Genomic DNA, 15,754 nt, shown 5'->3' on the forward strand with positions numbered 1-15,754 from the left:
GTTAGACGAAAGAAAAAAAAAAAAAGATCCTCCGGCAGAGTTGTGAAGCGTCCGTAAAACAACCTCCCGGCACCGATGAACAGTTAGAATGAGGCTCGGGAATGCTCCGGAAAAAAAACCACGCGTGATAGCAGCATTAAATAGACTTAAACGTTACAATAATTAAACTAAGTAGTTTTTAATAAATAGACATCAGTCCTTAATTAGTGAAAACTTTATATCCGTTTAAACATATGGTCAATTTGTACTTTTTAAATGATGTAGACCTATACGATTTTTATTTACTTTTAGGCTGGTCTTAAAAAAAAAAAACATAGTTGAAAAAGCGTTATTTGTTTTTAATGTGTTAAGTTAATTACTTTAATCTATGACTAGTCTAAATTTAGACTATCTCCGTCGATATATTTTTTATTTTTGTCAAGCTTAATTTCTCAAGCTATGTCAATTAACACACACACACACACACACACACTTTCCTTCTGTCAAGCTTGTGTCGCATTATCTAGTAAATAAACCAGACGTCATCTCAAGCATCGAAACGTGACCGTGTCCGGCGTCTGGCGTCTGTGTGATTCCTGGCGCGTGCATATCAGTTAGACATCAAGCGGTTGTAAAGACATCTAACAGGATTTGAAATGCTTGTAACTGGCTTGTGAAACTAACTAATTTTAAAATGTGTATATATATATATATATATATATATATATATATATATATATATATATATATATATATATGATTTTTATTTTAATTACATTTATTATTTTTATTCACAAGCACAGTCTACCTTGCTTTTTTCAAGCCTCAATACACACACACACACACACACACACGCAAACACAAATAAGTTCCGTATCAGTTACAAATTATCATTACTTACCTATAAGGCCCTAAATGGTTTAGCTCCTGCGTACCTAACTAGCCTTCTACCACGCTACAACCCATCACGCACCCTAAGGTCACAAAACGCTGGACTTTTGGTAGTTCCTAGGATAGCAAAGTCCACTAAAGGAGGTAGAGCTTTTTCACATTTGGCTCCCAAACTCTGGAATAGCCTTCCTGATAATGTTCGGGGTTCAGACACACTCTCTCTGTTTAAATCTAGATTAAAAACGCATCTCTTTCGCCAAGCATTCGAATAATGTATCTCTTAAATTGTGAGTGTAGTTGCATCTGCATTTTTATTCTTTAGCTTGGGTTAAACTAATTTTACTTTGTTGGATCAGCAGCTATGCTAATGATGTCTCTATTTTGTTTCTATGTTTTGCCATGGGATTTACATCCCGTGGTAACTAGGATTTACACAAGCTCCAGTCTTGATCCAGAACACCTGAGAAGAGATGATGCTGACCCTCAGAGGACCCCAGATGATCCTAACCTTGAATCAACAACAGAACTAACAATTATTGCTACATGTGTGACTGCATCATATAATTACTATTAATTAATAATATTGATAGTTCATCATCTAGCTGACTACGTCTTGTATTATTATTATTATTTTTTTTTTTTTTCTAAAATCCTGTCAAACGTGCACAAACTACTAGCTACTACTAAATATTGTAGAAACATAATTTTCTGTAAAGTTGCTTTGTAACGATTTGTATTGTAAAAAGCGCTATACAAATAAACTTGAAATATTAAACAGGAATGAATGTGATATGTCAAGATGGGCTTTTCTTGCCAAAGAAACTTTTACAACATTACAGAAAAGGGTAAAGATTTTATCTCAAGTAGTGCGTAGAAACGGGGGTTTGCAACTCAACTGTAATCTAATTAGTTTTCCGGGGTTCTGGTGTTGTGTATTCCGTGATCAAAGGGTTACAATTTCAACTTTATGGGTTAGACCTGTATAGTAAGTTTAGTTGAAAGTTCATCTACTGGTCAAAAGGATGTGAAATCTTTTAACAAGTCAGACCATAGAAAAATGTAGTTTAATTCGAATTAATTTAGTTTTATTTTAGTTACATTTATAATTTTATTAACCCCTAGATCTTTCAACCTCAACATAGACGTACTGAGAATGCAAAGAAGTACACAAACACAAGCATACAATCATAAACACACACACACACACACACAGATACAAATTTAAACATACAGAAAACATGAACATGTAACCAAACAAATACAAATATACACTCAAACAGGTACACATACACAAACAAACAAGCGTAGTCTACCTTGCTTTTTTCAAGTCTCAATACACACCCACACCCACACACACACACACACACACACACATACTTTCCTTCTCCCGCGCTTATGTCGTGTTATCTAGTAAATAAACCAGACATATGTAGTTAAAAGTACCCCATTTACCAATATAACAGGAAAGAAATATATCGTCTCAAGTTGTGCATCGAAACGTGACTGTGTCCGGCGTCTGGTGTTGTCATTTAACCGCCAAAACCATCCAGTCATACATCCCAATGTTAGGATTAACAAGACAGAGGGTGTTTATATATATATATATATATATATATATATATATATATATATATATATATATATATATATATATATATATATATTATATATCGTTAGTTTTTATTTTAATTACATTTATTATTTTTATTCACAAGGTGATTTTTAAACACCGATGCAAACATTAATGCACACAGGTCATACAAACATTAATGCACACAGGTCATACAGACAAGCGCAGTCTACCTTGCTTTTTTCAAGCCTCAATACACATACACATACACACGCACACACACACACACACTTATGAGGTTTTTAACTTATTAAGACTTTGACTTATTGACTTTTGACTTATTGACTTTTGACTTATTAAGATCTTTGATTTCCAATGTGAGACGGAATAACTTTTAAACGCAAACGATACACAATACTTTGTGGGGAGATATCATCGCATTGATTTTGGAATTGTTAAAAAAACCAATGCATTTCAAACAATCGAAGTTAATGCCGTATCTACTCCATCGAGATGAAAGACCGTCTTTACGCAGCAGGATATAAGATAAAGGCCAGACGGTGTTGTAAAAATAATATACATAAATCAACGTGTATGGGTAGCCTATTAAATATTTATGTTATTAGGGTCTGCTCTACTGAAGTTTATTATATTTTAGAGGTGTTCTCAAGAGACGCCCACAGGGTTATCCAACCTTTAAAAACTAAAAGTTGTGTCATGCTCATTACCTGCAAATTATCTTCAAGCCGTGCTACGTTACAAAACCAACAATAAACGAAAACAATGGCAGACAACTACCAGGGTGAGTTTTATATATATATATATATATATATATATATATATATATATATATAAATATATATATATATATATATATAAATGATTTAAATATATTTTAAAGTGAATATTTGTTTAATGTCTCGTGGATGATCTCTAGGTTTTGAGAATCAGGCTTTCGATGAAGGTTTGGAACAGATCCTTGAAGAGTTATGTGAGTATTTTCCAATTTTATTTTATTAACTCAATGTCTAATAATCACATCAATAACTTTTGCTATCATTCTTACAGTTGATGAGGCCGTGTTGTTTGCCTGTGATGAACCCGGAGCTGTTAATAATGGTAAGCCTTTTTCTCAATAAGTTAAAAATTAATGTTCACATAACATGATTAGCATACCAGATAAATAATAATAATGAGATATGTTTTTTTATGTTTATTTTTTTTGACAGACGAGCAAGCTGTTGGCGACAATTAAGCTGTGATAATTCCGCCAGAAAATGTTGCACAAGAGGTTGTGATAATTCCGCCAGAAAATGTTGCACAAGAGGTTGTGATTAGTACCGAATCACCGCGTGATCTAGGACACGTCACGAATCCCGCCCCCGCCGACGCTCTGGCTTACGAAGGAGCTTCTCACAATCCCCCAGATTTCTCAAGCGTTCGCACTGAAGTTAGCGTTAAGTGTAGACCTCGCCACTCGGAGGGTCAGGGGGTAAAACGTTTGAGGCTACCGGAGCGGGAAACGGACGATATTCCAACCACCAGTCATTTAAGGACTTCGGAGAATAACGGTATGTATTAAGGCAGAAAAACTTGTTATTACGTTTTATGTTTTGCGTTTTATTCAACAAAATAATAATACAAGTTTTATCAACATTTACAGAGCAAGGATATGACGAAGGTGGACTAACAGCCTGGACCGATTCGATGGTGAGCGCATGGGATCGGGCGTCTTTTAACGAATCGGCAAGCGAGGAGGAGACGGAAGACTTACCTCACGAAAATCCTCAAGAGCTGTTCCGTGAACGTGATTTAAATAGAAAGCTTGATTATGATATGCTTCGCCGTGTTAATCGACGGTTTGAGACACTTTTCGATTTGAGCGGTCAAGCATTGTCCTATCGGGGTGCAGAAGAGATCGTTGGTAATGCACAAAGTGATGTGGTGGCAATTTTAAGGAATATCATAGAGTGTCAACAACAGCTCAACGAATCATTGCGTCACGCGGCTGAATTTTGGAGAAGTTGCCACGAACTGCTATATGGAGAATTTCAACAGTTTCAACAGCGTATGAGCGGGGTACCGGGAGAAATCCATCAGGTACAAGTGGAACAAAATCTATCTGTTAATGCTCTTACTCTGATCACGGAACGTTTAAATCTAATGCAAAGAATGTTATCAGATTTGTACCGGCGTGATCACCCTTGATATGTATTATATTGTTGTTTTTTATTATTATTATTTTATTTTTTATTTTTTGGCTTCGATTCGTTATTACCACCAAATATTTCTTGCATTATTGTTTGTTATTTCTTACATGTAGTATTGTTTTGTTCTTGGTAGTGAATTATCATTATTTCTTTCATTTATTAATATTGTTTGTTGGCATTGATTTATACCTTAGCTATTGCATGTTATTGTCTCCATATTAGGTGTTGTTTTACTTACAGGGAAAAGGTGTTTTGAATTTATACCTGCTGTATGTTTCTGTTTTTCATCTGATTATATCGCATTGTGAATCGGTGTCGGTGTTTTCAGGAGTGTGCACGCTTGTCTTTAAATTTAAAAAAGGTGTGTTTTTCGATTTAAAATAAATAAAAAATAATAATTCAAAATGAGTAGTAAAAGATGTCACGATGATTTACATACCCACACTTCAGAAGATGATCAGAGACCATTAAGACCCAGATAAGATTTTCAAAACAATACACAACAGTTACATGAAATTATTAACAATCATTTACAGATGTTACCGCATAATCATCTTAACATGATAGATAGATTACACGAGATTATAGACGAACAACACGAATGGTTGGGTGCCGCTATAGACAGCGATGATCAGGTCGGTGCAGGTCCTTCTAATAACGGTCCCTCAGGATATGATCCGACAGCTCCAGATATGGGTCTCAGTCGGTCTTACATAGACAGACTGGTGAGAGAAGGAGGTAGTGTGGGTGATTTTACGATTGTCCCAAGACCTCGATTTAATGGATTAGAAATTCGCAGAACTTTAAATTTTTGTGAAATAGCAACAGATGATTTTGCCGCTTATAATATATTTTTACATGATATTTTGAACGAAATTGTTACGCTTTCCAGATTATTAGCTGGTGAGGGGGGTTTTTTTAACATCTCTCTGCAAGGTGCAAGTCAGATATTAATGCCATTCTAACGCCTGATAACAATCACGACGTTAATGTATTTGTAGACCAAATCGAACGAACAGTTCAAAAGCAATACGGATGTGGGTTTTGACACCGCTTTAGAGTTATGTGTCTCTGTAGCGCGAAACAAACAAGGTGGGGGTCGTAGGAAGTTGGCAGACCTGGCACATAATCAGGTCATACAGAAAAATAGAATGCATTTGTTTGCCCCCAAAAATTTCACAGACAATAAATGTGTTTTAGCATGTGCATAGCTCACTTTCTAAATCCACAGTGTACCGACGCAGAATTGTTGACATTAGCCAGAAATATACATACCGATCTGGGTTACGATCCACAAGATAAAATTGCGTTGCATGATGTTTCTAAATTTGAAGCCTTTCTAGACCTGAAAATAGTTATCTTTCACAGATCTGATTCAGGTAAATTGGAAGTGTATAAAAATACGGATGAGCCGCATCACAAGACGTTGCATTTGTACCTGCATGAAGATCATTTTATGGGATAAAAAATCTGAAAGGTTTCTTAGGTTACTCGTATGTTTGTGAGTTCTGCTATCAAGGGTTTAGGGATCGTGGTGTACATTATTGCAAATTTACATGTAACGTGTGCACGAACATGTCTTGCTACACGCATCCCAAGAAGCCGTTCCAGTGCGATGATTGTTTGAGATACTGTAGATCTGATTTCTGTTATGAAATGCATAAACAAGCACAAAGTGATGGTTCAAAGTCTCAGTGTGATAGCATAAAATACTGTGATAAATGTTACAGACAGTACAGAACAAAATGGGCCGGTGATAAGCTATTAACGCACAAATGTGCGCCATCCAGATGTGCGCATTGCGCCGAAGTTCTCATGGGTGAAGACCAGCACTGTTGCTATATTCAACCAACCAAGCCTAGAGAACATAGCCAAGACTATATTTATTTTGACTTTGAGACGATGCATGAAGACGGGCGGCATAAGGCAAATTATGTTTGTGCATCAACGCAAGCTGGGGATGAATTTTCGGCGGAAGGGTTAGATTTTGTAGATCGCATGATCAAGCATTTCAGACGACCGAAATTTGAGGGTTACACATTTATCGCACACAATTCTTCGGGTTTCGACTCTTTTATACTGCTCGAGTATTTTACTAGTCAGGGACTAACTCCAAAAATCATACTCCAAGGTTGCAGACTTGTTTACATGTACGACCAAGCCTTTAAACAGAGATACATCGACAGCTATAGCTTCTTGCCCATGAAATTGTCAAAAATGACCTCTGCTTTAAACCTAAACACCAGCGAAAAAGGGTTCTTTCCACATCATTTTAATCGCTTGCAGAATGCAAACTATATCGGTCCGTATCCGTCAAAAGATTATTATGGATACCAGACAATGTCTGACGCTGAACGTGTGAAATTTGATTCGTGGTACGAGGGGATAGCAGGAGAGGTGTTTGACTTCAAAAAGCAATTAGCCTTGTACTGCAAGAATGACGTTGTATTGCTACGTGAAGGATGTATGAAATACCGAAAAGAGTTTATAGAATGTACAAACGTGGATCCTTTCGGATGTATAACATTAGCCGGATGTGCTATGAAAGTGTTCAAAATGCTTTTTTTAACCAAAGACACAATTGCCTTAACGCACAAAAATGCCTACATCAATCAGTACAAATCTTATTCAAATCCTTCCATACAATGGTTGGAATAAATTAAAGCACACAGAAATGTCGATGTTCATCACGCTTTAAATTATGGCGAAGTCAAATTTGGACCATATCATGTGGACGGCTATTATGAGCCTGATAATGGCGATAAAATAGCTTTGAAGTTTCTGGGATGTTTCTGGCACGGACATTGTTGTCGTTTTAATCCTAACGATTTGAATCCGGTGTCAAAAACACCTTTTGGCCTGCTCAGAAGACAATCTGACAATAAGCTGAAAGTTTTTCGTGATACCTATAATCTCAAAGTGCACAAGATTTGGGAATGTCAGTGGGAGTCTGCTAAACAAAACGATCCCAGTGTCGTTGCATTTATGAGTAATTATAATGCACCAGCGAGACTGAATCCTAGAGAAGCACTCTACGGAGGTCGCACGAATGCACTCCGCTTGTACCACGAGACCGGTGAGGGCGAGCACGTGTCATATCTGGATTTCACATCTCTATATCCGTATGTACAGTCGTGTAAAACCTACCCTATTGGGCATCCTGAGATCATTTTAAAAGATTTTGAACCGGTCAAATCTTATTTCGGTCTCATTAAATGCAGTGTACTGCCCCCACGTAAACTACTGCATCCAATATTGCCTGTCAAATCCTCTCAGGGGAAACTACTATTTGCGCTGTGTCGCACCTGTGCTGAGGCACAGTATCAGGGTCAGTGTCAGCACAGTGATGACGAAAGGGTCATTTCAGGAGTTTGGACCTCTGTCGAGCTCTCCAGAGCTATTGATAAAGGTTATTCGGTAGTCAGAATTGAGGAAGTCTGGCATTTTCCGCAGACATCAGACACTTTATTCAGCGGTTATGTTAAGACGTTTCTCAAATTCAAACAAGAGGGCTTCAGGTTTTCCATCACACGTAGTGACAGATGCTGAAAAGGAGTCTTACGTCAGAGATTATTTTGAGAAGGAGGGAGTTCAGCTCGACCTTGACAAAATAGCACTCAACCCCGCACGTAGATCTATAAATAAATATTTATTGAATTCGCTTTGGGGAAGATTTGGACTTAGGTGTAATCAAGCTACAGCTGAGCTTTTAACAGACCCTGAAGATTTCGCCCGCTATATCTTTGGAAACGGACGGGTCATTAATCAGAATCAGAATCAGAAAGAGCTTTATTGCCAAGTATGCTTGCACATACAAGGAATTTGTTTTAGTGACATAAGCTTCCAGTAAACAGAGACAACAACACACAGACAAAAAAAAAAAAAAATTACAGGAGAATTACAAATTGGCAAATAAATAAGTGTATAGACAATTGTGCTATAAATGATAATGGAATAGGATTGAGTGAGATGCAGGAATGTTCTAGGATGGAGGGGTAACAAATAAATATAAGGATATTGCACATTTTTGTATAAGTTTAAGTGGGAAACATTTAACTGTTCATGAGGTAGATTGCCTGGGGGAAGAAACTATTCTTGTGCCTTGCTGTTCTTGTATTTGCGGCTCTGAGGCGCCGGCCAGATGGCAAAAGTTCAAAGATGGGGTGACTTGGATGTGAGGGATCCAGAGTGATTTTCTGAGTCCTTTTCCTCACTCTGGATGTGTACAGTTCTTGGAGGGTGGGCAGGGTAGCACCAATAATCCTTTCAGCAGTCCGAACAGTTCTCTGTAGTCTTCTGATATCTGATTTTGTAGCTGAACCAAACCAGACAGTAATTGAAGTACACAGGACTGACTCAATGACGGCTGAGTAGAACTGTTTCAGCAGCTCTTGAGGCAGGTTAAACTTCCTCAGCTGGCGAAGGAAGTACAACCTTTGTTGGGCTTTTTTCACAATGGAGCCAATGTGATTGTCCCACTTCAGGTCCTGAGAGATGGTGGTTCCCAGGAATCTGAATGACTCCACTGCAGCCACAGTGCTGTTCATGATGGTGAGTGGGGAAAGTGCAGGGGGGTTTCTCCTAAAGTCCACAGTCATCTCCACTGTTTTGAGCGTGTTCAGCTCCAGGTTGTTAAGACTGCACCAGACAGCCAGCTGCTCAACCTCCTGTCTGTAAGCAGACTCGTCACAGTCCTGGATGAGGCCGATGACTGTAGTGTCGTCTGCAAACTTCAGGAGCTTGACAGAGGGGTCTTTAGAGGTGCAGTCGTTGGTGTACAGGGAGAAGAGCAGAGGGGAGAGAACACATCCCTGAGGGGCACCAGTGTTGGTGGAGCAGCTGTTTGACATGAATTTCCCCAGTCTCACTAACTGTTGCCTATCTGTCAGAAAGCTGGTGATCCACTGACAGATAGAGCTAGGAACAGAGAGCTGGGTCAGTTTGGTCTGGAGGGTTGTTGGGATGATGGTGTTGAAAGCCGAACTAAAGTCCACAAACAGGATCCTCACATAAGTCCCTGTTTTGTCCAGATGTTGCAGGATGAAGTGCAATGCCATGTTGATTGCATCATCCACGGACCTGTTTGCTCGGTACGCAAACTGCAGGGGGTCCAGTAAGGGTCCAGTGATGTCCTTCAGATAAGCCAGAACCAGTTTTTCAAACGACTTCATGACGACAGACGTTAGAGCCACAGGTCTGTAGTCGTTAAGTCCTGTTATCTTGGGTTTCTTTGGAATGGGGATTATGGTGGAGCGTTTGAAGCAGGAAGGCACTTCACACAACTCCAGAGATCTGTTGAAGATCTGTGAAAAGATGGGGGCCAGCTGGTCAGCACAGATTTTCAGACACGCTGGTGTAACGCCATCTGGGCCTGGTGCTTTTCTTCTTTTGTTTTTCTTGAAGACCTGGCGCACATCATCTTCACAGATTTGAAGAGCAGGAGGTATGGAGAGGGGGATTGCAGGAGGTGTTAATGGTTGTGTAGGGAGATGGTCAGAGTGGGTGTTGGGGGTTTCAAATCTACAATAAAACTCATTCAGGTCATTAGCAAGTCGTTGATTAGCCTCAGTGCAAGGGGATGGTGTCTTGTAGTTTGTGATGGCTCTCAGTCCTCTCCAAACTGAAGTAGAGTCGTTGGAAGTAAACTGGTCTTCCAACTTTTTAGCGTAGGTCTTTTTAGCCGCTCTAATCTCTTTGTTCAGTGTGTTCCTGGCCTGATTGTACAAGACCCTGTCCCCATTTCTGTAGGCATCCTCTTTGGCCTGACGAAGGTGTCTGAGTTTTACTGTAAACCATGGCTTATCATTGTTGAATGTTAAATAAGTCCTGGTAGGAATGCATATATCCTCACAGAAACTAATATAGGATGTTACAGTCTCTGTGAGTTCGTCCAGATCGGTGGTAGCAGCTTCAAAAACGCTCCAGTCTGTGATGTCAAAACAAGATTGTAAATCCTGCTCTGTTTCGCTGGTCCATCTCTTCACAGTCTTTTACTACAGGTTTAGCAGATTTAAGTTTCTGCTTGTAGGTCGGTATAAGATGAACCAGACAGTGATCAGAACGTCCCAAAGCTGCTCGTGGAACAGAGTGATATGCATCCTTTATTGTGGTGTAACAGTGATCCAGTATATTACTGTTTCTGGTGGGACAGGTAACATGCTGTCTGTATTTTGGCAGTTCACGGGAGAGATTGGCTCTATTAAAGTCCCCAAGAATGATTAAAACAGAGTCCGGGTGTTGTTGTTCTGTGTCTGTGATCTGATCAGCGAGTTTCTGTAAAGCTGAGCTCACATGCGCTTGAGGTGGAATGTAAACACTAACCAGAATGAACGAGTGAAACTCCCGCGGCGAATAGAACGGCTTGCAGTTGATAAACAGCGTTTCTAGATCAGGACAGCACATCTTCTTCAGGACATAAACACTTCTCATTCGTGTCGGACACTGTGGCTTTAGTTCAATGGTGCTATGCCGATGAAGACCCCGCCCCCGCGAGTGATGTTAATGTGTTCATCGCAGCGTTTACCACGGCTTACGGGCGTTTGGAGTTATATGATCTCATGGATCAGTTAGGACCCCGTGTTTTTTACGTAGATACAGACAGCGTTATCTTTGTATCGAAAGATGGAGATTGGGTACCTAAAACAGGTGCATATTTTGGTGAATTGACGGATGAGCTTGATGATGGAGATTTCATAAGTACTTTTGCGTCAATGGGACCGAAAACATACGCGTTTAAAACCACAAAAAATCAAGTAACTCTTAAAGCTAAAGGGATCACGCTGCATTCTGCTAATGCGAAAATTGTAACTCTAGAAAGCATGATATGCCTGATACAGGGATATGTAACATCACGTGACACTAGCCACCTGCTCACGCACACAGAGACCATTGTGCGGAATAAAAAGAAGTTCACTCTGCATAATAGAGCAGTCTTGAAAAGATTCAAAGTTGTATATGACAAACGCGTGCTACTTCCTGATTACACCACACTTCCTTATGGGTACTAATGGTATTTCTAGCATACAGAATGTGTATGTTGAAGAGGATTTTGACTTTCGTTTCCAATATCCTTTCTCAGCCATAGTCTCTGGGCCATCCGGGAGCAGAAAGACTGTTTTTGTAAAGAATTTATTGTGTAATGCACTCAATTTGATCAATGTAAAAATTGACAGTATTGTATTTTTATACAGTTGTTGGCAACCTTTGTATGATGAACTGTTGTCATTGTATGATATAAAATTTATTGAAGGTATTCCAAACTCTTTAACCGATGAAACTTTAATAAAGCCTAATGTCAATGTGTTGATTATCTGTGATGACCTAATGTCTGAGGCATTTTCAAACGATGAACTCTCGCGAGCTTTCACACAATATGTTCATCATATACCATTTTCTATCATACTGATAACCCAGAATCTGTTTTTTCACGGTAAAACCAGTAGGACTATCGCTCTCAATACTCACTATCTTATTTTGTACAAGAGTCCGAGAGACTCGATGCAAATAATGACTTTAGGACGTCAGATTTACCCAGGAAATACAAAGTTCTTTATGGAGTGTTATAAGGATGCTACCAATCAACCTTACGGATTCCTTTTGATTGACTTTAAAGCTAAAACCCCAGAGCGTTTTCGTCTCAGATCAGAATTGTTTTCAGATCAACAGGTGGTGTATGTACAGAAAAGACTACGGTAAATACTGTTGTTGAAAATGAGTGATAGGCTCCGTAAAAACCTACCTCTTTTAAAACTATTATATAAGGCTTCACCGAGACAACGCCGTGTTATTTTACAGTCAGCGTCAGATCAGCTGATTCTATCCCTGTGTGAGATAGCTCTGAATGTACTTCACGGTAACATACCTCTAAACACCAACCAGTTCCGGAGGTTAAAAAAGAAAAAAACAGATCAAATACGCCGCTAGTAAAAAGGTTAATATCCAAAGAAAAAAGCGGTTGATTAATCAGCGGTTTTCTTGTACCTCTGTTAAGTGTGGCAATACCATTTATCACTAGTTTAATAACCTCCAGACAGCATTAGGAATGGAATATGCCGAAAAACTTTACCTAATCCCTCAGAATCAGATGAATAAATTAAGAACTGCCGGTGTTCGTGAGACAATTCAACAATTCAACTGTGGAGAACGATTTAGATACAGCTATAAGAAACGTATTGCAGAGAAGTGATTTAGATTCGCATGGGAAGGCTAAACTTTATTCCAGCGTCTTACAGAGGTTTTTAACTATAGTAAAACAAGGTGATTTGGAGAGTAGTACTTTAACTCTTTCACTACCGAAAACGGACGCTATTCACGCCGATGAACCTGCTAATACACCTGCTAATACACCTGCTACTGCACCTGCCACTGCCCCTGTTAGTGCACCTGCTGCTGCACCGTCGCACGATGAAAGCGAGGATCAGATTGTCAATGAAATCTTAAACAATGTGCAGCAAAGAAGTTTAAAAAACATCAAACTCATTCTGAATAAAATGTCTAATGCCAAACAAGTGTCTTCATGGACAACTTCTGGCGAGTTTGTATTTAAAGGGAATGTAATCGTAGGTTCACACATGTTGGATTTGGTTAAAAGTATAACGGTGCCTCACACACTCTGTGATGAATACAGACCGCGTGGTTGGGATGAATTTCTGGATGCTTTTGCAACTTTAAATATACCATTTTCCACTATCACGAATCCGCAGGTTAAACGTATGGTTGAAACCCTTAAAAGGAAATGGCCTAACCCCATGAAAAAAGGGATTCGTAAAAAGCATGCGGCAAAGACTATACCACGATCTACGGCCACTGATGGACAGTTGTTTAATTCACCCTCACTCGATACTACTGCCTGGTTATCTTTTTAATTTTTTTTTTTTGTGTAAATATGTTTTTGTGTAAATATGTTTTTGAAATAATTGTGTTGTGTTATGTATTACGTTTTTGATGTTAATAAAAAAGATGGAAAAAGAGATCTGTCTATACATTGTCTTTATTTATACAGTACAACCATATTGTTAATACATTCAAGATTACATAGCATTTTATTTATTATTAAACATAAAATAATACCACAGTTCTAGGCGTACTACAGACACCTTTTACAATTTTGTACACACTTAATACAATTAAATGTATCACAGAGAGAAGGTTTCAGTCACTTTACAAATCGTGCAACCATGTTATCATTTTTAATCAGATCATCATGATAAATTTTAACAACATTTTCATAATCATAACCCTTTGACATGTGATACAGAAAAAACACACAATGTTGTCCGCAAGTGTCTGATGTGAAGTCTTGAACCTGTTTGTTAGAGTATTGTACACAGATAGAATTGTTTTTTAAAAAGGTTTGTACGGTCTTTGGAAAACGAGGGTCTTTTGGAGATCCTCCAAAGGTATCAAAAAAGCAGCTCACGCCATCCTTGGTTATGTAAATTGCTAACCAATGCAACCCCGGTTTTGTGGAGGGGTCCGAGTTAAAAATAAGCATAGACGGGGTATTCTTTACGGTCACTTTGGGTAGATAATCGCTGGGAAGCACTCCTAAAAAACTTGTATTGTAATTTTATCCATAACAGACGTTAGTTGAACCGTATTCATTTTCCCTCCTCCTCAGTAATAATCCACTAACACCTGTCTTCGATTGGATATTTCAACAATTGAATCAAAAATCGCATATACGATAATGGTTATGGATTGTCTGAGAGGTTGTCTGAATCGTGCTTCTAGTCTAATATTTCCCGATTTAATTAGTGAAACATGATTCGAACAATCTTCATCAGGGGACAAATTAAAGGCATAGAGCGTGTAGCCGTTTAGAAAATCCTGACGATCTATTACAAGAGGTTGATTTTTAAGATGTCTTCCGGTAGCCGTCACGAGTTGATAAAAGTCCCTAACGGCTGATCCGCTTTCATATTCCAGTTGAAACGGTTTGGATGGAATTTGGACGCCGTCTTGATATAAAGCCAAAAACTCCAGGTTAAAATGTTTAAAAGCAAAGGGGTTTTTATCATACGCTCCTGAAAAGGCTGAATTTTCGGTCATTGCTAAAATTATTGATTTTGGTAGTGTACCGAGAAAAAGATTTTCTTGATTAGATACGCGAGAACCAGCTGGGATAGAAAAATTCTTCACACACACACGGTCTATGGGGTATTTAGCAGTAGTGCTTAGAAGCGCCTGAGCATGCCCCAACCGGACTCCTGGTGAAACAGTAACTTTTTTGACAAAAAGAGATGCTGACACAATATTGAGTTTATAACCAACAGCGTCATCTCGCATTAGGCAGAACTCATCTTTAGCTCTTGTCATCCTTATTTTTATATCTACACCATTCAACATTAATTTTTCTTGAAAGAAAATGTTGCTGTGAATGGGGGCTAGTAATTCTATCACATTACTAGCATTGGTAAATGCAGCTCTCTTCATTAACCCCGTATTTTCTCCAGCAGGGTCAGTAGCATCCATGTGACCCGGTGTATCTTTGTAGAACAAACCGGCTGAAAAGAAACTTTCGAGTGTATCTTTTCCAAAATTAATCAGAGCTTCAATCAAACATCTGTAGGGGTAGGTACTGGAACTCTGGGTTATCAGACGACCCCCCAGAGAGACATCCACCTGTGAGAATATACATGCTCCCGGATAGTTTATTAAACCAACAGGCGATCCGTCTGGTATATTAGAACCGTCGGGTCCGGTTATTTTGAGTCTAGTATATAAAAGAGTGTTATTAAGATCCAAATAATCCTCTCCCGTGCCAGCGATAAAAAATTCTAATGGTGATGAATCGGTTATTGCGGATAGAGGCGGTATTTCGACGTAAGTATTTTTTTCAATGGACGTCTGTGTCATGGGGATCGTGAATAAATCTAACTCTGATTTAATACACTCCTCGGACATGCGATGGAATAGAGCCATGTTTAGAAAATAGTGTTCAGAAATCTTTTGGTACGGACGGTTTTCTTTACACGTTTAGTGCGGGGACGCCGGTTACATTTTGGGGCCGCGCGCTTGTTACTGCGACGTTTAGCTTTCTTCACACGGCCACTCCCCCTATGTAGACGCTCTCCCGGTGGTTTAAAAGAACCTCGTGACATCA

Source organism: Carassius carassius, chromosome 16 (genome assembly GCF_963082965.1).
Source record: "Carassius carassius chromosome 16, fCarCar2.1, whole genome shotgun sequence".
NCBI classification, from domain to species: Eukaryota; Metazoa; Chordata; class Actinopteri; order Cypriniformes; family Cyprinidae; genus Carassius; species Carassius carassius.